General features: G+C 43.1%; 1 pseudogene; it reads left to right on the top strand.

Annotated features, from left to right (window-relative positions):
• The first annotated feature begins 19,258 nt into the window (after positions 1 to 19,258).
• LOC136646453 (5S ribosomal RNA) lies at positions 19,259 to 19,378 on the top strand (annotated as a pseudogene).
• Positions 19,379 to 23,745: the final 4,367 nt, after the last annotated feature.

Genomic DNA, 23,745 nt, shown 5'->3' with positions numbered 1-23,745 from the left:
AGGCATCTGAAGGCCTTAGGAATGGACCTCAACAGGTGGGAAACTCTGGCCTCTGAGCGGCCCGCTTGGAGGCCGGCTGTGCAGCATGGCCTCTTCCAGTTTGAAGAGACACTTGGCCAACAGTCTGAGGCAAAGAAGGAAGGCCCATAGCCAGGGAGACAGACCAAGGACAGACTGCACTTGCTCCCAGTGTGGAAGGGATTGTCACTCCCGAATCAGCCTTTTCAGCCACACTAGACACTGTGCCAGAACCACCATTCAGAGCGCGATATCATAGTCTTTCGAGACTGAAGGTTGCCAACTAAGTCTTGCTCAAGTTCTGTCTTGGCAGGACAGTTGTCAACCCACGATGCCTACCACTTTGGTGGTCATTGTAGTTCTTCCAGACTCCATTTTATTGATGCCTTTGCTTTGGGACAAAATCCACTGTTTTCAAAGGGAAATATTAAGAGGGTGCTTGTGCTTTTGTCAGAAGCCTTTGGGCAGTCTAGAAAAGAGGTGCCTGAGGGGGGACATGATTGAGACATACAAAATCATGCTGGGGATGTTCAGAGTGGATAGAGAGATGCTCTTTTCCCTCTCGCATAACACCAGAACCAGCGGACATCCACAAAAGTTGAGTGATGAAAGAGTTAGGACAGACAGAAGAAAATATTTCTTTACCCAGTGTGTAATTAGTTTGTGTAACTCTTTGCCACAAGAAGTAGTGATGGCGTCTTGCCTGGATGCTGTTAAGAGGGGATTGGACAAATTTCTGGAGAAGTTCATTACGGGTTACAAGTCATAGTAGGCATGTGCAAGCTCTTGGTTTTAGAGGCAGGCTGCCTCTGATTGCCAGATGCAAGGGAGGTCACCAGGCCACAGGTTGTGTCTGTTGTCTTGTGAGCTCCCTCAGGCATTTTGTGGGCCACTGTGAGATACAGGAAGCTGGACTAGATGGGCCCTTGGCCTGATCCAGCGGGGCTATTCGTATGTTCTTATGAAGGAAAGCACCAACCATACTGGAAAGCACCAGATAAAAGCCACACTGGTACTTCCAAAGCAGTGGTTTTCAAATTTTGTTCTGGTGTTCACAAAAACAAGTCATAACAGAAGATTGAAATGTTTTTATAAATAAATTGTATTTCCTTCATCATCTTGTGAGGTTCAGCTCTTTGCCATTTCTGATTTGGGATTTATTTCTTTTTTATTTAATCAATGCATGAGTTCCCCTTTAGCATAAGCTCCAAAAGCAATGTCAGCTAAAAGATAAAAACAGTGCAGTTGATAAAACATTGCAAAACCACATCTGGTTCACATGCAGGAACACAGTGACAAACATGTCTTACCTGGTTCTGAAAGGCATTTAGGTTGGCTCCAGGCAAGCATCTCTGGGAGCAACATTCTAGATACTGGGTCCCATGACTGAAAATGCTTGCTCTCCAGACACTGCCAACCTAACAGGAGATTGAAGGGATTTTCTGTTGATGAACTTTGGGCAGTGATTCCCAACACACAGTTTGGGAACTACTGACGTAAGCTATAAGCAGGAGGGTATTATCATGCTCATGAAATTCATGAAGCCTCCTTTTTCCCCCACACAAGACACAGCTCAAGTCTCCTTGGCGTGTCTGCATCGGCAGAGAGAGAAAGGGATAGAACTGGGCTATTAAAGCTTGTAAACCTTCATTTGAGAAAAGTGGACATTGTTTTCTTCTTAATGTCATCCTGTATCAGGAATTTCATAAAGGAAGCATAAAGGAAGAATTTATAATGCTTCCTAAATATAAAACTGGGGGTCTTGATTCTAAGTAAGATAGATCTGTCAATGGCTATTAGTCATGATGCCTATATAGAACCTCCAGAATCAGCGGCAGTAGACTTCTGAATACTAACTGCTGAGAAGCAATACTGTCTTTTCCCCTATTTGTGGGCTTCCTGAAGCAACCCGTTGGCTCTTCTATGAAATCGGCTCCTGAATTAGATGTACCAGTGCCTCCATTAAAACACAGCTCTTGATTAGATTTAGATTAGGACAAATAGGGTTGAAGATCGTTCTTTTATATTGCTAACCACTGTGTTTACTCTGGGCCAGGAAGCTCAGGATGTGACTTTTGTTCACAGATTCAAATATGCCGTGCAGCTGCTTATGGACTTTCTGGAAAAACAAAAAAAAAGACAAGGCTTCTTCCAAGCCAGTCAGTAGAATGTGTGTACATGTGGGGGGGGGGGCAGTGCTATCTCTGATGAACCAAAGTTGTGGCCCTCCTTGAGACCCTTAGTACATGAGGCCTCTTATTGTCTGCTCAGTTCAAATGTCATGAGACCAGCCTGGGTTGTGCTCTCCAGACAGATGCCCAGTGTCATGAACATGTTTCAACATAAAATACATGTGTCAGACAAAAAGAGCCTGTAGTATGTCTATCCTTCACTTCACAGTAACAAGCGTTTTGCTAGTAACTAATAGGGAGCAGATAGGTGCTTTTGTATCTGCAGCTGTTTATGCAGAACTCTGAATGCTAACTGATCAGGTTTCAGTTCTCCACAGGAAATAAACACCACCACAAAGAGACTGGAATTTGTTCCATGACAAGTTCCCACCTTCTGTTTTTCTCAAAATAGATAGAATTTTAAAGTATTTGTCTGAGAGTAAGGAAGAAGAAGAAGAAAAGAGCAATATTAAAAATAACTCACCAAAGATCAAATTGCTTCCTGTCATGGTTTGCTTAATGCATGATGCTGCTCCTGTCACTGACATGTTTTTAAAAAAATCTGTATTATCTTACTATTTATTCTAATATACAAATTTACTGTACTACGTATGAATTTACAGACAGGGCATGGAAACAGAAATGAAAAGGTAGCCAGCTTTTTGTTTACATATGGCTGCCATGATGAAAACTCACCTGCATACTATTTTTGACAAAAGCTACAATCTGGTTTGGGCTAAATCTAAAGGAACTACTGCAATTCTGTGAGAGGCTTTGGACTGATACTGGAAAAAACATCCCCCAGCAACAATCATTGGGGAATCAAGATTTAGTTCGAACTCAGAGAGATAAACAACGATCATAGCCCACCCCATCTACTGTTACCAACAAAATGCACATATATTGAAAGGTGTTCTTAAGCAGCAAAGGGCAAGTATGTTTTTCCATTGAATTGAGAAAGGCTAAAAATCTACGAGAGCCAGTGTGGTGTAGCACTGAGAGGAGCCGTCTAGGAGCAGCCAAATCTCTACTTGGCCAAGTAACTCACTTGGCCAAGTAGAGATTTGGCTGGTCACTGGTCACTGGTCCACTGGTCAGATTTGGCTGCACTGGTCACGATACCCTAAGCTAACCCACATGGTTGTTGTGAGAATAAAAACTGGGAAAACCATATAAGGCACCTTTATTGCATGTGTAGAAAAGAAAGTTTGTAAGACGCATGCTGTCTTTTTATGTGCCCCAGCATGCGTCATCTCAGAAGAGGCATTCGCTCCTATGGGGGAGAAAAAGGGGAATGCTTCTTTTAAGGCAATGGTAGCAATCTGTTGTTTTCGTATTTAAAATATTTTTTTTAGTCTTCTGCCAAATTGACCAGGAGCACATCTTCAGTTCTTTACACTGCAACCCTAATCAGGGCTCAAGGCCCCAGCAATTCTGAAACTTAAGAATTGAGGTCCTGCCCAATCCAAAACAGCACCAAATTCCCCCCTTTTTACTTTTTATTCTGTTTTGTTCATGCACACATGTCAGAATATGCGTGCCCTGCCTCCCCATCATCATTGCCATCTCCTCCTGGGAACAGAAGTGAAACCTCTTCCACTCTCAAGATCCTTCCCACTTGCCTGTTTTGCAGGAGTTGTGGGGGAGCATATGAGATGGAGAAGACAGCAGTGGGAGCGACCACCCTCTTCCCACTCATTCTCCTGGAAGAAAAGGTTTGTAGTAGTTGCTCCTCCGCCTCTAGTTCTCCTGCCTGTGATCCTCAGCAGCAACACTGGAGAAGGTAAACTGCTTATTCATTCACCTCTTGCTCACTCTATAAGGAGAGCAGGTAAGAAAAGGATGGGTCAGTGATCAGGCATGTCACAGCCCAGCACGAACTATTCCCCCCACTGATTTGCCACCTTACCTCAGTCCATTGCTCAAAAAAACCGCTTCACCCAGTCTCTGGGATGAGGATGTGTACTGGCAGAGAATTTAGCCTGTGTGTTCCAACCCCAAGCTCTGGCCAAATAAGGCAAGTGCAGTTGTCCTTGTTCCATTCTAATAACTGTTATTGGATTGACGTTCTTTATTGTAAGTAAACTTGTTGCAATCCCATGCAGCAGACATGCTCATGTGAATAATGTGACCATGAGGGCTGGTCTGATATGCAAAAGAGCTACACAATTGGGCCTTCTTCTATGGTTGCATTGTTTATGTATACAGAGAACAGCAGCACAGGTCTGTTTCACTTGGAAGTGACTCGCATGTTAGTGATTGCATGTGCAAAGGGACCCTCAGATTATATTGTTGTTGGCAACCTTCAGTCTCGAGAGATTATGGTATCGCGCTCTGAAAGGTGGTTTTGGAACAGCATCTTATGTGGCCGAAAAGGCCAATTCGGGAGTGACAATCCCACACTGGGAGCAAGTGCAGTCTGACCCTGGTCTGTCTCCCTGGCTATGGGCCTTCCTTCTTTGCCTCTTAGCCTCAGACTGTTGGCCAAGTGTCTCTTCAAACTGGGAATGGCCATGCTGCACAGCCTGCCTGATTATATATATATGTCTTTATACTACACTACAGCCCCCTCCTGCAGACCTGCTTGGAAGTTGGTAGTCATGTAAATATTCTTGAAAGTCAAATGCTTCACAGCATAAATCATTCATGGGTGGATGGCAGCATGAAGTAAATTTTTAAAAACATATCACTTATTTAAATGATACCCAAAGCTCAGGGACGGTAGAAAATAAGAACAGAGTAGCTTTTTTGATGATATTGCAAACATTGTCAAACTCCCTTTTCGGACTCGCAGCACAATTCTATGCATGTTTACTCAGAAGTAAGTCCCACTGAGTTCAGTGGGGCTTACTCCCAGGAAAGTGTGTAAAGCAGATGTTCGAAAACTGGGAATTGTGACACTTTGGGGCATCGTGACAAGCCCCTAGGAACGTTGTGAGAGGCGCACCAGCTGAGCTGCTCGGCAGTGCAATCGTGATGCAACAGATCACAGAGCATCATTTCACTGGTTTTGGGGGGCCCTCCTGCTCACCCTGACCTGTTTAGTGCCAATTTCAAGGTTGTCTGGGGTCACAGAATCAGGAAGTAAGTGCCAATGACATCATTGTGCTGTGTGAATTCTGGCAATTCCCAGAAGCAATTGCCAATGCTTCTAGATTCTGCGACTGGCAGTAGAAACAGGGCGCCGCAAGCCTGGTAAGTTTGGAGAGCATGGTGCATAGGCAGCCACATCCATTATGCCCCTTCACCGTTCATCTCTTGCTGGTGGGTAGAAATATTTTTTATTTTCAAACACTTCTCCTCTCCCTCAATTGTCCTGGGAGTTCTTTAAATGCTGATGCTCATTTTGATGCCCGGTTTTTGCCAGTGTAAGAGTCTCCTTGAGCACTGTCATAGAAAGACAACTCAGAAATGCATGCATGCATGCATAAGTAAAGCACTTAAGAAAACAATATAAAATGTTATTAAATTCAAATGTTAAGAACTCAATGAGCGACATCCACCGGGACAGAATTTTTGCAACTGTATCACGCTTTCATAGTTATTGCAATACTTTTCCTTGACAGGAATTGTATTTTAGATATTATATTTTAGTTCCAATTTCCCATGCATAAAATGGAAATCCATTTTATTTCAGAAATCCATATTTCACTAATGTTTTATCTGATTCATTTCAACATTTCTTATGAGAAAAAAAAATCTGCTCTAGATTCATTTGATCTAGAAATGGAAAGGAAGAAGAACAAGAAAATGGAAGGGAAGCAGAAGACTAAGTTCAGATTGGAAAGCTGCTTAACGGGGGAAAATAGGGTCAAAGGTTATGCCCCACTTCTCAGAGCAGTGACAAGTTCCAGCAGGTGTAGCATAATGCAGATTTGGGCTTCCTTTGAAGGAAAGAATGTTGGAGCATAGAAGGCTTAAAGGGTCTTAACAGGTCATTGCTTTATGTACAAATATACAAATGTGAGTAGTTAAATGAAATTTGGTCACGCGGGTCCGCAAGCAACATCAGGTACATGTACGAGCAAGCACAGGTACATGTACGTGGGTCTGCAAGCAACATCAGGTATATGTAAAGCCTAGTATGTTCCAAGGCTTTAATTTTAAAAAGCAGGATTTGAGTAAATTGAAGCAAGAATGCAATCATTCAGTGTGCACCAGAATGCCCTCCCTATAGTCTCCTCCATCCCATGTCAGTCCACTATAGTTCAGGTTTATAAGTGTGGTCTCTTAAACTAATAAGACAAGATCCAAAATTACAGTTTATAAAGATATTTCAATCCTGGAATCCTGCCCTCTATGATTTTCATGTTGATTGTTCTGGGTAGATTATTATGCTTTGTTGTTGTATTCTAAATGCCACAGAAATAATTTCATACATACATCCATATCCACAAGGGAATCATTCCATGATTTGTAAACTGGAACAGAGAGGTTCAGATACTGTAACTATCAAATCACCATAGCAGAGTTGAAATGTGATTGTTCATCTTCAAACATGTAACAGGACTGTTCTAATCTTCCTGGAAAAGGTTTAAGCTTTGTGGCAGATGAGAGGAGGATGAATTAAAACAGACTATATTGAGGCCATATAACTGTTACACTGTGCAGTGGAATCTAAAGTCTTGGGGTGGCATTATGGGTAACCCTTCCATTCATGGAACTGCACTCTGAACACAAACTCCTTCCAAAAATGGAAGGGGTATTCCACTCCCAGAAAGGTTACTCTGGATGCCACCCTTGGGTCCCTACGAGCTTTTGTTTTTTGTTTTGTTTTGTTTTTACAAAAATTTATGCCCTTAGAAAAAAATATGACACTTTGAATGGTCATATCAGATAATATTTCATTTGTTCCCCAAATGAAAACTAAACAAAACTAAATCAACAGCATGATCTTATGCAAACATGTTTTCTGAAAGCTAAGTGGCACTGAGTTAAATGTGATTTGCTCCCCTGAGCCATATACAACCTAGGATATAAGAACTGCACTGCTGGACCAGGCCAGCCCTATCTGGTCCAGCTTCCTGTATCTTACAGTGGCCCACCAAATGCTTCAGTGAGTACACAAGACAACAAGAGACCTGCATCCTGGTGCCCTCCCTTACACCTGGTAGGCAAAGCTATGTTTCTACAACGCAACTGTCTGTGATTCTTCATTAAGTTGTAATCTGATCTACTGGATCAAAACGAAGGGCATGTTCCAGACATTCTCAAGCATGTTGAAGGTCCATTGATTTTAATGGAGAAGTTGAGATGGAGTTAAAACTCTGTCCCTGAAAATAAGAGTACTTAAAAGAGGATAGAAATGCTAGATAGAGCTAAAATGTCCCATGTCCTTTCTTTCTCCAGATGATGGGGGGAAGTGGTAAAATAAACAATATATCAGAAACCTATAAACATGTTAACGGACAGAAAAACAAAGTGCATAATATTATTTTGCATTTAATTCTTCTTAGTATTTTTGCAGCTGGAGTGCGAGGGGTGGGGGAGATCCATGGTAGCCACAGGAGAGAGGGCTGGGATCATAGCTTCCTCGATTATTCCCCCTCTATGACGGGGATGGGGGGCGGGACACGCATGGAGAATTTGTATTGGGACTACGGAAGGGCAAAGGGTTAACTTCTCTCTCTCTCTCTCTCTCTCTCTCTCTCTCTCTCTCTCTCACACACACACACACACACACACACACACACACACACACACACAGAGTTTTAAATTCCCCCTGAAAGGAGGGCTACAATGTGTTTAACATAATACCTAGCTTGGCCCTGAAAGACACTGAAGAATAACTGAAGAATTATTGAGAGATTAGAGTTACAAACCTTATTGCCAAACCAGTGGGAGCAATTATTAACTTGTTAAAATTGGTGAACCGTTTTCCCAGGAAGCGGATAACAAGACTATACAGTTGAAAGAAATCTTTCGGGGCCAAGCCCCAAAATAAGAGCAAGGAAAACAGAGAGAACAGTGTTTTGTCCAGGCACTTTGCTGAGAAACAATTGCTTATGAGAAAATTGCATCAGGAGACAAGACACTGGATGCTTATGTTGTCGTACTGCAATAAATAGAACTCAGTACCATTGATCATTATATGGCTTAGAGTCACTTTTCATGTTTTAACTATAGCATGAAATACCCCTAAAAACACTTATACAAAGTGAGCTGTATAGTGAATTGAGCATTGGGTAGGGCCAGGTTTTGGGTCCTATTTACATGCAGGTATATGGACCCCCCAGTTCCTCCTCCCACCCCAGTGGCTGCCTCCATGCCATCCACTCTAGTTACCCTTCCCTCCTGGTTTCCTCCTTTCCACTCTTCCCCAACTGCCCCTCCTCTCCCAGCTTAACAAATATTGGAGAGTCTCTACAATCAATGCAAAAATGTACGTTGCCTTCAGCGCAGCTGGAGCCATAGATCAGAGAACAATTCATACTGAGCATCTAACTAAACCAGAATATTTTCTATATTGGTTCTCTAACAATATACATCTCCAAAAAAAAAAAAAAAAAAATAGAGGTACAAACTCTGTGGAGTCAAAGGGAATTCTGATTGACTTCAATCGATGTTCTGTTCTGTGGAATGGTATATTACGGAAACCTCTTGAAAAACTGATGCTTGCAACTTGTCTGCCGAGAACAAGGAGAAAAGGTTACTTTTAAAAGTCAATTTCAAGATGTCGGTGAAGCACAGACAATCTCTGTGATAAGACAAACTTGACCCACTACTTCTCAAGTATAAATTGCAAGGTTTAATTTTTCACAGTACAGAAACAGCCTGGTCTACTTGTCTGGAGGGTTAGGCTTGGGCATCATCAGTAAGCAGATTAAATCTGGTTCTTTTCCTCTCCCTCTTCTTTCCATCTGCCAGTCATAGAAGGGCAGCGGAAGGCCTGAAATATTGTCTGGGAATAGCTTTCAAGTGGATTACTGTTGTCGAAGTGAAACTTAATTAAGAGGAAATGGAAGTGCTTGTGGTTGGGACTTTTGGATGAGGTTGCACTCCTGCCTGAAGCCGCAGGTTTGCAGCTCACAGATACTCCAGCATCTGCTGCTACCCCTGGATATCCAGATGGTTGTGATTGCAAGGAATTCTTTTTACCAACTTCAGCTGGTACTCCAGATGAGCCCTCTCCTGGAAAGGTCAGATCTGACATAAGTCATACATACCCTAGTCAACCCCAGGTTGGATTACTCTAGTGTGCTTTATGTGGGACTGGCCATGAAGACTGTCCAGAAACCTCAGTTGGACCAGTTGGTTCCTGTCATGTTAATCTTGGTACAACTTCACTAGCTACCAATCACTTCCTGAGCAAAATTCTCTTGGTTTTGATCTTTAAGTCCATGAAGATCTGTGAACCAGGGTATCTTAAGAGACACCTCCTCCTGTACAAACCTGCCCCAGAATTCCAGTCTTCTGCTCCACTTCTTCTTTCATTGGAGATGCAGTAAGTGAACACAAGGGATGACCTTTCCCATAGTGGTGCCAGATTATAGAATAGCCCCCCCCCCCAAAGATACACCTGGCCCCATCCCTTTTTAAAAATTATACGTAACAATATAAAAAGCAAAGCGCAAGATTCTCAAATTGATGACAAATTTTAGTTGGCAACCTTCAGTCTCGAAAGACTATGGTATCGCGCTCTGAATGGTAGTTCTGGCACAGCGTCTAGTGTGACTGAAAAGGCTGACAAAACCATAACAAAAATTACATAACATAGATAATTCAAATTCTAAAGCTTCAAATCAACAATAATTTTCTTCTTCAGACCTTGCAAATTAAAATTAAGACTTTCGCAACCACTTAATAATGGACAACTTGGCCCATCACTATGTGCTTTTACATCAGTGCAGTGAACACTATTTTATTGCAGTAAGCCTTTTAGAAATGCTGCCTGTTTGAGATTTTAGTCTGCTTCTAACAGCATTGTGACATTTTATATTGCGTTTTATTTTTATGTGCTTGTAAGGCACTATAGATACATTGAAGGCACCTCGAATGCATTATGATGCAGTAAGGTAGGACATAAACTGATGGCCCAATCCTATAAGGGACTTATTGTGGTGGGTCTCACAATCTGCCACTGTAAGCCCCAGGTTGATGGCATGAAAGCTGCTCTACCATATTGAAGGCTGGGCACACCTGTGCAACCAGTAGGAGATGCAAGTGCCACTGGCCTGCAGAACCTCTGCCATTCTCTGCTGCTGGCAATAAGTCAGCAGTGAGGGCAGTTCAGGGGATAACTGCTGGTAGATTAGGGTAGGGGCCCAGGACATGAGGGAATGGATCTTGGTAGCACTTGTATGTATGGGATCTTATACCCCCTTCTCAGCTTGGACCTGCCCTCCCAGAGCCTTTTACACCAGTTAGCTGGTGTAGGTCAGAGGGGACCCTTTGGAGACCAGGCGGCCTATAGAGGTGAATAAAGGTAAGGTGGCCTACAGAGAGGTAAGTAAAAATGCTGTCTGGTCTTCTGCCAGCCTACAGCATGCAGCACATGCTCCATCAGCAGAATCACACATTCTGGACAGGTGGGGGGATAGAACTGGGCTGTAGGCTGCACTTCAACTTCCAAGCAAGTGTTGAAGTCAAGTGTACTTCACTTGACTTCAGCTACCAAGCAAGTTGCTGTTTAATTCAGTAGGAAAACAAACAAACAATACTCTTTATCTTTCTCCAGAATCTACAGTGAAACAATGCGGAAGTTATTTAGGCTGAAATCCTACAACACTTCCCTGGGAATAAGCCCTATGGAACACAGTGGGATTTACTGCAGATTAGACATGCATAGGGTTGTGCTGTAACGGTGCAATCCTATGCACATCTACTCAGAAGTCCCATCACATTCATTGGGGTTTACTCCCATGAAAGTGTACATAGGATTGCAGCCTAAATTAATAACTTCTGCACTATTTCATTGTAATTTCTGGAGAACAATAAAGCATTTGTTCATTTCTAGCAAGTTAAACAGAAACTTACTTGGAAGTTGAAGTTAACGGAGTATTTGACTCATGTAACTTTTTTTTTCCTTTACATGAATTTCAGTTTCAACTGTCTGAAGACAATGCTGATGCAGTACTATACAGAACATTGCAGGCTCCTAAAGACTGGAAAGCAGATGAGGTCTGCATTCTGAGGCTGCTGAAATGTCTCCAAAGGACCTTGACAGTGAACTCCTAATTAAGGTTGCCCCTGAGCAGGTGTCCAAATAAACCTCCAAAAGGAAGGAGCAGTGGTTTGTCAAGCAATTACATTTGATGGGAACACTGCCCAGTCTATTTATAAAAATGCCAAAAACCTTTCTTAATGAAGAATTTTTAAGAAAAGAAAAAAGATGCTGGAAAAGAGGTCATGCAGAAGGCCAAGACTTTGGGTGCATGCTTTCTCTTCACAGGATAATGACTTCTTAACACATTATTTCTCAAGGTCTCCTTACAGGGAATGCATCAGGAATGTGTGCTCAAGTCCCCACTGCAGGATAAGTTCGCTTGTGGTGCAATCCTAGGATGAAGCCGCTGCATTCTCCCTGCTATGTTGGAGGAACAGCAGAGTGACATCGTTCCTATCCTAAGTGCAGCCAGCACAAAAGGGGAGGGGGGAACAAGAGTACAAGCAAATCTGTGCTGGTGCAGCCTTCCCATGGTCAGCTTCCATGAAAACCCTGACACAGCACACCAGTCCAGGAGACGGCCTGATGTCAATTTGGTTTGACCAGACAAGAAGGAACCAATCACTTTGACCTACCCAGCTCCAATAGGAAAGCACAACCAAGCAGGGGGCAGTGGTAGGTGCGTAAATGTTCACAGGTAGGAGATCTCAGTAAATGTTCACAGGTACAGGATTGCAGCCCAGACAATTATGGACTTGAAAGGCCACTGCCGACTGCACGTTGAAGTTGCTATTGAAAATGACAGAGCTGGTGGCAAGATCTATAGCGTAATGTAAAAGATTAACAACAACAACAATGAAAGCAATTGCGAACCCAATGGGGGTTCTGAAGAGGGACCCCAATTTACAGTCATTCATCCCATTTGGCCCACAACTTCAGAATGAATGAAACCTATTTCAAATGAGCCACACTTGGTTTGCATTCATGCGCACCAAAGGTCAAGACACACAACAGGGGATGGGGCTGTCATTCAGTGGCAGAGCACATGCCTTTCATGCAGAAGATTCTGGGTTCAGTTGATGGGATCTCCAGGGATAACCCTGAGAGCTGCTGCCGGTCAATGTATACGTGGGCACTGCCTGAACCCACAGCTGCTTCTGCTCACGCATAGTCATAAGCACCGTCCCATGCAGGATGGGTGGGAGAACAAGTGGGCACACTTTCATTCTCACTCCCCTGTTCTCATGCTGTGGAGCTTCCTTGGCCTGCACATCTTCTGTCTGAACAGACACAGGGGATGCTGGGGACCCAGGATCCCACTGCTCATCAATATATACTACAAACAGAAGAGTAGGAAGCAGGAGGAAGAAGAGTGGAGTAGGAGGGCTACACGCAGCAAACTTTGAAAGTGCAGAAAGAGGGCAGGCAGGCTCCAAATAACCTGGCCATGCTTAATTGGTACTTTGTAAGGAATAGGTGACCTGAAGCCATAGACGTTTCTGCCCCTCCCCAGCAGTGGTGAAAGGAGAAGGAAGCTTCAGTCCTCTTCTGACTTGCTTTCAGTGGGGCAGCACACTGGAGAATCAGTGGACTGAAGGGTGGGGGAGTCATCAATTCACCACCCCTCCTAGGTGCCATGCCATGTGAACATTTCAGGTGGACTTGTGATTGGGCTATGCCTGAATGTATACAGTGCTGAGCTTCATAGACTAATGAACTGACTCAGTATAATGAGCTTCATATGTACATATCCCCCCATTCAGTGTCCCCCTGAAAAATAGAAACCATAGTTAACTACAACTAGGATTTAAAATGGTTATACAATTGCCACTTCAGTTGTGAGATGCTACAAGAAACATTAATCTTTTATGCACAAAAACATGGTGTGGATAAGTCCTCTCAGTTTATTGGAGTAATAAAATAGTTGGCTACAGAGCATTAGGTTTGAAATCATTCCCTTTTATTTCTGAGATGTTTTTCTTCTGAACTGAGTTGGTCATCCTGAACCCTTCTCTTGGCTACTTTGGATTTGGCACCACATTTATTTGGCTGTTCCTGTTCGCTTTCTACTTATCCCCCTGCACTGATGCAGCACACTGTGTCAAAACAGTTTTCAGCGGTATCCAAGCAATTCTAGGAGCACTCCATGACTTCCTTAACTATTCTGAATTTCCCTTTCTCATGTCATGCCTTTTCTCTGCTCCAGGAAGGAACTTTCCTTCCTTCTCCCTTGCACTCAAATCACACATGCCACTTTCGTATTATTGAGTTTCATACTGATTCCTTTAATAAATCCACTATTCTGCTTTCCCATGGTGTGGTACCACACTATTGTGGCAATGCTTGAAAGCTGAAACTATTTGGGTAGGGCCAGAGGTGGAGGTGTTACCAGTGGCATTGCTAGGGGGTGCGGGGGCACGCGGGCTGCACCGGGTGATGCGCCAGCGGGGGTGACGTGCTCTGGGGGGATGACACGCTAAAATCACAGCTTTAGGAGCTACCCCATCATGCTATACATCATTGGATGCGGAATTCCCAGCGGAATGCAATACAAAAAACAAGAGTGAAATAGTTCCTTTCCTTCAAAAATTATGGCCAAAAAACCGGAAAGAAAAAATGCATGGAGCCCTATGGAAAGTAAAACTGAGCCGTATCACACGTTTTGCCATAGGTGTACTTGCCATTATTGGAAAGGGCAGACTGAGAATCCAACGACACCAGAATGGTCCCAATCCAATGAATACAGCCCCCCAAAACACCCGAGAAGTATGTCCCTCCCTCCCAGCTGCGAGTCTATTGAGCCCTATGGAAAGCTAAGCAGCCTCATGGTCGCGTTTACTTGCGAGTAGGCAGATGTACCTTGGCTGGTAGTCAGGCCAGGCAAAAAGATATGTGAGGCCACCAGAATGGGCCTGATTGGATGGAACTGGAGCACAACAAATGCTCCAGAAGGCAGCCTCCCCCCCCCCGCCCACTAAAAAGGACAAAAAAAGAGGCTTCAACTCGTAAGGGGAATGTTTTCTATTTTGCACTTGTAAAACCAGGTGGGTCTTTATCTTGATATGCTTGAAATAGAAGAACTTTAAACTGTGCACTGGGAAGGACTGGAAATCTCACTGATTCTTTTTTTGGGGGGTGTTATTGCAGGCAGACTACAGAGAAAATCCACTTGGTGGAACAGGACTGGCTCCCCCTTATTTAATTATTTCTTTTATTTTAATTTAATTATTTATAATTATTTATTTTAATTTGCTTGATGATGTCACTTCTGGCCTTGACATCACTTCCAATGGGTCCTGGACAGATTGTCATTCTAAAAAGTGGGTCCCAGTGCTAAAAGTTTGAGAACTGCTGCAATAAGGTGTTAGTAAGTTGACACGGGTGTGTGTGTGTGTGAGACTCTACAAGTTTTCAAAATCACTAAAATCAGAATTTAGAGGAATAATACCATCATGTTATATATATCAATCAATGCATAATTTCATGCAGAATGCAATGAAACAAACCACATTGAAATATCTGTGTTCTAACAAAAGGAACAGCTAAAAAACCAGTGGGGGCAGGGCGATGGTACATCACCATGCCCACCACCTGGGGCATTGCCCTGCCCACTACATGGGGTGATGCGCAGGTCTCCCACACCGGGTGACACGAATTCTAGTGACGCCACTGGGTGTTACCCACCCAGTCACCCAGATGGGGATGACAATGAGGTGGGAAGGACTCATGTGATTGGCCCTGCCCACAGAGACCTGAATACATGAATTATTCAGAAAGTAACCTCCGGTAGGCTGTTAAAAAAAGAAAAGAAAAAGAATGAAGGAAGACAATTCTGCAACTGTACAAAGTTGCTCATTATACAACACCACTTCTCAACATAATCATCACCTGAACTGAGGCACTTGTTCTAGTGTGGCACAAGCTTTTGTATACCTTCATCAACAAGACTTGGTGAACATCAACACAGACCCCGTTCACTGCTCTTTGTGAATGTCTGTGAGGTTTTTAGGGCACCCACCTTGCACAACAGCCTAGTTTCTTTGTCAGTTTCATACAGAACCATGGTGTATGCTCCCTATACTACTTCTGAACTTTCCATCAAATTCCCTCAAATTTCACGGATGATTGAAAGTTCAAAAATTGTGAACCAACGGGGCTCGTGAATCACTTTGTTGATTTGTTCCACAAGATCATCCATCACCACAGTTGTAGGGGAGTGCCAAGTATGGCTGCAATCCTAACCAACTTTCCAGCGCTGACATAAGGGCAATGCAACTCCAAGGTAAGAGAACAAACATTGTCTTACTTTGAGGAGGCCTCCATGATTGCCTCCCAACTGCAGGATGCAGTACATGCCCCACTGCCACAGCTATGCCAGTGCAAGCAAGTTGGTTAGGATTGTGCCCTACGTTGTACAGAGCATATGTAACAGTTTTGTATGGAACCTCTTTGGAAGAGGGGAATTTTGATCTTGATGGAGATATTGACCGTCTTCCAGAGGCACCATTTAAGAGGCAACTGCTGCCTGGCCAATCCTGTTGTGGCTTGGTGATGGATGGCACTTTTTTCTCCTGTACCAGTGATCCCAGGTATTTGAATTCTTGAACCTGCTCAATTTGGATTCCTTTGATGTGAATGTTGGTCACATTAAAGTTTCACATTAAAATGATGAGGTGGCAATTGTGGGCTCAGTGATTCGGATTTGATTCTTCACTATGATACTCAACATTTAGTATTTGCAAAAGTGTCCCTTTCTTGTGGGCCCAAGTGGAAAGAGTTGATCACTTTGACACATGGCTGGCTCCAACTGACTGGAAGAAAAGCTAGTTTAGATGGGCTCCAATATCTTGGTCAAGAGTGGCTCCGCAGCTTGGGTCTTGTGCTACCCATGCCCACATTCATGCTTGGCCAACCTGTGACCAGCAAGTGCCTCAGTCCCGTCCCCCCCACTGGCTGGCAAGTCAGGGCCCATGGGGATACTTACCAACTGCTCCTGCAGCTGTTTCCCACCATCACCCGGTAAGTCAGGCAGGGTCCAGAACTTGGAAGGGAACAGGAAAAAGCTGTAGGGATGAGTCCTCCTTTGCTTTGCCTCCCATAACAGTGGCTGTGAAAGAGAACTATCACCCAATCACTGCCTTGTTAGCCTCAGTGGTGTCCAGCTGGGAAAATTAACCAGTAAGCAGGCAATAGATAGCTGAAAGTCCTTCATCACTGTTGCCAGTGAACCCACATCAGTCTGCTACTCAGTGTCTGAGACCATGGGTAACAGTTGGCATGCACACATGTTTTTCGAAGGATGGGGGGCACACCATTAGGGCACTTGCAGGGCTCACCCCCATAACCTGAAGTCACAAACCCAAAGAACTTTTAATAATGTTACACAAAACCTTCATGTGATGCCATATTACAGACTGTTACGTGAAAATCCCCTTTTTTCTTTTAAGCTGTGATTTTATAACTGGTTATGTATTAGGGACTAAAACTCATGCAGGCCAAACCTCAAAACACAGGACACACTTCTCCCAGCACACTTTTCCAAAAACCCTGCTCAAAACCACAAGCACATGGATTACACAACCCCCATTTCCCTGTAGGTCAATGTATGCATTGTATTGTTTTAAGAGATATATGCAAAAGTGTCTCCTGATCCAATCACTGTGTATGTAAAACAAGTGATTTTTTTGCATGCACCTCTGGAGGAAGAAGTCTAGCATCTTGAATCATCTTGGGCAGGAGGTCTGGTCTAGAGGGTAGAGCCTCCATTTGCCTGAAGATTAACATCCACAAGGTCGGCAGTTCGAGGCCACCGGCACCGTGCGACCTTGAAGCAGCTGGCAAGCTGCAGCTGAGCTGTTCCATCTGCTCGGAGCGTGGGAGGATGGAGGCCAGAATGTTAAACCAGATCGGAGCGTAACATCTTGAATGTGGTGGTTCTTGAAAGAGAGAACCTTCTTTCAATTTGTAAAAATCCCTGCGTGGATTTAATAAGCCTGCCTGTGTAAACCGCCTTGAATAAAGTCTTGAATAAAGACCAAGAAAGGCGGTATATAAATACTGTATATTATATTATTATTATCATTGTTTAAGTATCGCCTATTCTTTGTTTTGTCTTAACATCACTGCTTAAGTGCTCTATGAAAATTTGAAATGCCTTCCTAGGTTGCTGTATTTACTGTATTGTTTAAGTTAAGCCAGCCATTAGACCCATTGGATTTTGCTGATAACTGACAAATCCACTTCCCTATGAACTTATTCCCAAGCACCACCCAGCTCAGCTCTGGCAGGAAAACCCCCTTCTTTTAAGAGAGGGCTGGGTGGCACATGTGCTCTCTCTCTGGCTGCCCCTCCAAGGCAGAGGGCTTCCTCCCAGGACTTCCCCCCCCCCTCATCCATCTGCTCCTCAGGACAGGTAATTATTTTGCGTTCTGGAACTCTTTCCCCTCTTTCTTCCCCACCTAATTCTCCCCTTCTCTCCCCATCTTTAGTCAGCAACTGGGTTGGCAGCCCTGGGACCCCTAAAATCCTCCCCTACAAATTTCCCTTTTCCTGATTTCCTCGGATGCACCAAATACTGCTCACGTGCAACCACCATAAGCTAGGCACACTAGATACAAGTACTAGAAACCTATACTTATCAATTTTCCATGTGCATTATGTTTACCTGTGTGTTTTTGCAATAAAAATATGATCCTATTGAAAGTTATCTTTCTCCCAATCTCCTCCTTAAGCTAAAAGGGAATTTCTCTGCATTACGATGTTTTGTTATCCAGCTTATGGTCCATAAGTTTCCAATAAGGGCAGTCTATTAATTCCCCCTATGTAAAACAGCCCTTTTTGTAACAAGACTGCTTTTGAGAGTCCCCCTCCCCCATTTCAAAAGATGCTGGTCATGAAGCTTGGATTCTCTAAGTGGAGGGCTAGATGCAAACATGGGAGAAGTGCACAAGTTTCCCATTCTCAGAAACTGTGTGGAATGCTAAACTGCAAGTGGTGGCATGATTTGGAATGCTGCCTTATGCTGCTTCAGGTCTGCAGCCTCTGTACAATTTTTAAAAAAGCAGCTTATTACCATGCCCCTTGCACAGTTTCTTTGATTGTAGAAGTGCAGGACTTCCGGGCTTGATTTAAATGCAGCACAACAATGAAGGAATTCCTTTGTTTGCACGGTCCCTGTCAATCAAACCAGAAGTCCTGCACTTCCATGTTTGAAGAAACTATGCCAGGAGCAAGGTACGGACTAAGAGGCAGGTGATCCGCTTTCAGCTCATCTTTAATAACCCACAAGGATACTGAAACCCATGGATAATTGAATCCACGGGTCTGGGCCACAGAGAAACTCCGGATGCAACCAGAATGCCTTCTGGTTGTGTCCAGGAAGTCAGGTAGGGCCTTCCAGTGGGGTTTGGAACCCACACTGAGTCAAATCCTTGGGTTCCAAACTTGCAGATTAAAAGGGCCCATCTCTATATCAAAAATAATAAGAGTTCTGAAAGAAGAATATAACAACAGACATCTCTATGTTGTTAACAGCTTTCCCATATTGTTTAATTTTTGATAATTCCACATTTGAATGTTATTAATTTCATTTTTTAAAAATGTATATCCCGACTTTCCCTGTAAGCCACTTCAAGGTGGCTAACAACATGAATCCAAAATGTGATGAGATTTTTAAAGAACCAGTGAGCATGCACTAAAGATGAATTCAACCAAAATTCAGTGAAAAGAGAAAGCTAAAAGAAAACACAACAATAAAAACAAGTTAGAGAAGACAAAACAAGTGTGTTCTTAACATTCTCTGAAAACTCACAAGAGAAGGAGCACAGTGAACCTTCAGCAGGAGGGAGTTGAGAAGGCCTGAGGACAAAGAGCATTAACAGCATTTATTTTTTAAGAAATATTTTTTACACTTTCAAGGAGTCAGGTACTGCTTATATAAGATCTTAAAAGGGTTATCTGTCAGGTTTATTTCTACTGTTACCCTGTGCATACTTGATCTTGTCTGATCTCGGAAGCTAAGCAGGGTCAGGCCTGGTTAGTACTTGGATGGGAGACCGCCTGGGAATACCTGGTGCTGTAGGCTTGTACCATAGTCTTTCGAGACTGAAGGTTGCCAACCATTATGTCAACTGACAACTTGAAATCTTGACAGGAAAAAAATAAGACAAATTTTCTGTTGCTGCATTAGCATAAATGCTGCCATTTACTTAAAATTCTAGTTTTTATTTCTGATTCCAGTAAGGTATGATAATAGCTTGATAACAGGCTTCTGGTTTATAAGACAATAGTGTCTGAGTTGGCATTTTCATACAAATCTAATTGTAATTATTATAGTCCCATTAAAAGAGAAATCCATCATTTTAATAAACCTCAGATCCTCCCAGAAATGTATTTACCTTATTAGATCTTCCAGTACAAAGCGCAAGTATTTAATGGAAAACCCTTGGTATTCATATTAGGGAAACAATTATTTCACTAAGAGTTTCCTTTTAGTACTCCTTGGCTTATCTTGTTTAAAAATTTACAACAGAGCTCTCAGTGGATCCCCTCATTTCACCATGCAGCCACATTTTCCCACATTATTTCTCAGCTTGCATTCAACAAACAAGCAGTGTGGAAATGTGGTAAATCGGAATATTAAAATGTATGATCATAAGAACATAAGAGCCCTACTGGATCAGGCCAAAAGCCCATCCAGTCAGTTCCCTGTACCTAACAGTGGCCCACCAGATGCCTCAGGGAGCATACAAGACAACACAGAGCTGCATCCTGGTGCTCTCCCTTGCCTCTGATCTAAAGTAGCCTACTTCTAAAATCAAGAGGTTGCACATACCCATCATGGCTTATAACCTGTGATGGACTTTTCCTCCAGAAATCTGTCCAATCCCCTTTTAAAGGCATCTAGGCCAAATGACATCACCACATTCTGTGGCAAGGAGTTCCACAGACTAATTACACACTGGGTAAAGGAGTGTTTTTTTCTGTCCTAACTCTCCCAACACTCAATTTTAGTGGTTGTTCCCTGGTTCTGGTATAGTGTGAGTGGAAAAAGAACATTCCCCGAACCACTTTATTCATCCGCTGCTTAATTTTGTAGTCTCAATCATGTCCGCCCCTCAGATGCTTTTTTTCTAGACTGAAGAGCTCTAAAAGTTGTAGCCTTTCCTTGTAAGGGAGGTGCCCCATCCCAGTAATCATAACAATGTACGAGTACAATCACACAATGATGCCATCACCTGCACAGAGAATAAAAAGAAACCAACCTATATCCATTCAAGTCACATCTTCAGCTGTTGTCCTATACACAATTTCCTGGGAGTAAGCCCCAATGAACATAAGGGAACCTGCTTCTGATATGCATAGGAGTGTGTGATAGTAATCCTATCCAACTTTCTAACCCTAATGTAGCAGCATTGCAGACCAAGGTAAGGGAACAAACATTCCCTTACCATGAGGAGGCCGCCATGACTGTGCAGATGTAGCACATGCCCCATTGGCATGGTTGCATCAGTAGTGGAAAGTTGGATAGGATCAGGCCCTAATGGTTGTAAGAATCAGTCCTTAGGGTCAGGCATGAGTGCTTTTTAGGAATGAGCCAGAGGGTATCAAGCAAAATTCCAGGTCAAACAGGAAGCTTTTTGTAGCTGTTCCTGCCTGGGAGCAACCAGTGCCCAGCTAGGGTAGGCAAAGGTCATCCAGAGCTTGATTATTCTTTGCTACCCCAGAAGTTGTTTCAGTGTGAAGTCTTGGTGGCTGTATATATTGCTGTATATTACTGGGCAACACTAAGGACTGTGCGGACTTTGATTTTTAAAGTGGATTGGATAGGACTGGGCAGCAGGTTCACGTCCCCCATAGGTACATTCTTATCTTTCTCTCCTGAGGATAAGATAAGAATGCACCAAAGGGGGAAGTGAACTTGCTACCCAGTCTCATCCAATCCACATTAAAAATCACAGTCTTCAGTGTTGCCCAAAAATATAGAGCAGAGAAGTTTCTCAGTAGAGAAATTAACCAATTGAGGAGTAGATTTGCCCAAATTTAATCTCTGAATCTAATTAATTCATCAAATATGAGTAAAGTATTGTTGAGACAGCTGATGTAGAGACAGATGCAAACTGTAGTTCAGGACCACTTGGATTTACAGGATGAAATATGCCTATGTGAGTGAATGGTGTTTGCCTAATTAATGCCACATTCGAAATTCATAAAAGTGGGATGTGGTGTAAAAGTGCAGGAGTCAATCAATCAAACAAACAAAACAAAACATGTGGTAGATATTTATCTATGGACAATTCAAAAAAGTATGTAAGGAGTGCATGACTTTCAGGAATGAGATATGTCCAAGACTGAGGGTGGTGGTTGGGAGGCAGAAGATCACCCATCCTACTTAGCCTTCCCCTACTTGGATGCACCCCTTAGTATCAAGTTTGTAACTGCCCCATCTTTCAAACAAAATAGTTTTTCTTTTGTTTCTGTGGTTGCCAAGCAACTGACAGTTGGAGTGGAATGTTCTTTGTTAGGAAGGTGAGGGCTGCAAACTCTGGCAGTTGCACTCACTTTCTCCCTCTCTCTGGCTGATGGATAACATCTTCCCCTGGTTTTGCCATGATAGAAACTCAGGGCAGGAAGAGATCGCTATGCCCAAAACTTTACTTCCTCCCCGGCACTGTTTGAGGCTCAAGCAATCAAAAGGAACTTCCTTGCAGAGAAACCCAAGGTTCTTCCCCATCCAAGAGGCCCAGGAAGGAGGGAATTGCAGAGGTAGGTAGTATTGGAAGTCAGATGATTTAGGAAATCACCCAGATCCCTTCAACACTTTAATATGAGTCTTCTAAGTCACTTCTCTCAAGTAGACTCAAGTCGCAGCTGTCACTGACTCACACTCAACTCATGACTGACTGTGGCCAGTGACTTGAAAAGTGACTATCGACTCGAAATGACTTTGAGACCTTGTCTTTTTAGTTTGTGTATGTTCTTGCTTATTTTTTTTTTTTTTTGCCACTTCCATGTCGCACTACAAGACCTCATGGGTGATCCAGAAGCAGGCATTCTGAAGGGAGGCAGCAGATGCTGTGGGACGGTAGGTTGGTTCAAAGAGATGGCTGGGGGGGATTGAGGGAAGGCTGAAGTTATTTTTTTGGCCACGCACAATGACTCATGTGTTGAGTTGAGTCGAAGGGTCAGTGACTCATGACTTGAGCTTAATGACTTGAACTCATCCCTGACCACCAATCGCCAATGGTTGAGAATAGTGCTAAACATGTCTTATTAAGATTTTTTTTGGCTGCACAAGGCTGTGGAGAGAGAGCAGAAGGTGAGGACAGCCAGGACACAAGGGGAAGGGGGTTGTTTACATATAGGAATGAATGTGACTTGAAATGACTCTGACTCATGACTCAAAAGACTTGAAATTTTTTTGAAGTCATAACAGCCATGCACAATGACTCATGTGTTGAGTTGAGTCGCAGGGTCAGTGAGTCGTGACTTGAGCTTAATGACTTGAACTCATCCATGACCACCAATTGCCTGTCTTGTCTGTTGTCTGTGTAGCCTTGTTCATTTTGAGTTCCCCTGTGATGGTGGTGATAAGCTGAAAGGTTATGGCAATGCTATGTTTCTCAAAACCCCCCCCCCCCCCGCCGCCATTGATTTCTTTCTCTTGTGGTTGTTTGCTTGGGATTTTTGTTGTTTAGTTCTAGGATGGAAGCTCATCCCCTGGACACCTCCTTAGCAAAACAAATTAGAAATCCTACAAAATCTAATTCACAAATATGCCAGGATGTAAGTTCATGCAGGAATAAGAATGTCTGTGAAAGCAGATCATTTGAAAATGTGATGGAATAGGGAACCATGTGAGGGAGTATGCTAGCGAGCAGGGACAATTTGGTTTAACACTCCTTTTCCTCCCGTAAACAGTATGATGTGACTGGGAGCAATGTCAAGGCACAAGAGCTCCATCAGGCAAGACCGACATTTGGGTGGACATTGATTTTTAATGTGGAGGTGGATAGAACTGGGCAACAAGTGCACTCCCCATAGTTGCATCCTTATCTCACTCCTGAGAGAAATTAACCAGAAGAATTGTTTTCAAGTTGTCTGAATTTAACTTCCTATTCTAATTAATTCATCTGTTATAAAGATGAACCTATTAATCTAATACGATGAAGGTATTATTGGTTCAGCGGATGTTGAGAGACATACAAGCTATCCTTCAGGGCTAGATGAATTTACATGATTTAATGTACCTAGTTGAATCCATAAAAGCTGCCTATGAAATTCATATAACTGAGATGTGGTGTAAAAATGCAGGAACTGAATGATAAATGAATTAAACAAACTGGACATGTGGTAGGGACTGATATATGGACAATATCAAAACATACTGAATTAGAACAGGATTTTCAGGGATGAAGTATGTCCAAGACTGAGGAGACCACAAGTTGAGGC

Source organism: Tiliqua scincoides, chromosome 3 (genome assembly GCF_035046505.1).
Source record: "Tiliqua scincoides isolate rTilSci1 chromosome 3, rTilSci1.hap2, whole genome shotgun sequence".
Classification (NCBI taxonomy): domain Eukaryota; kingdom Metazoa; phylum Chordata; class Lepidosauria; order Squamata; family Scincidae; genus Tiliqua; species Tiliqua scincoides.
Note: the sequence above shows the minus strand (reverse complement) of the source record. Positions and strands in the feature narration are given on the sequence as shown.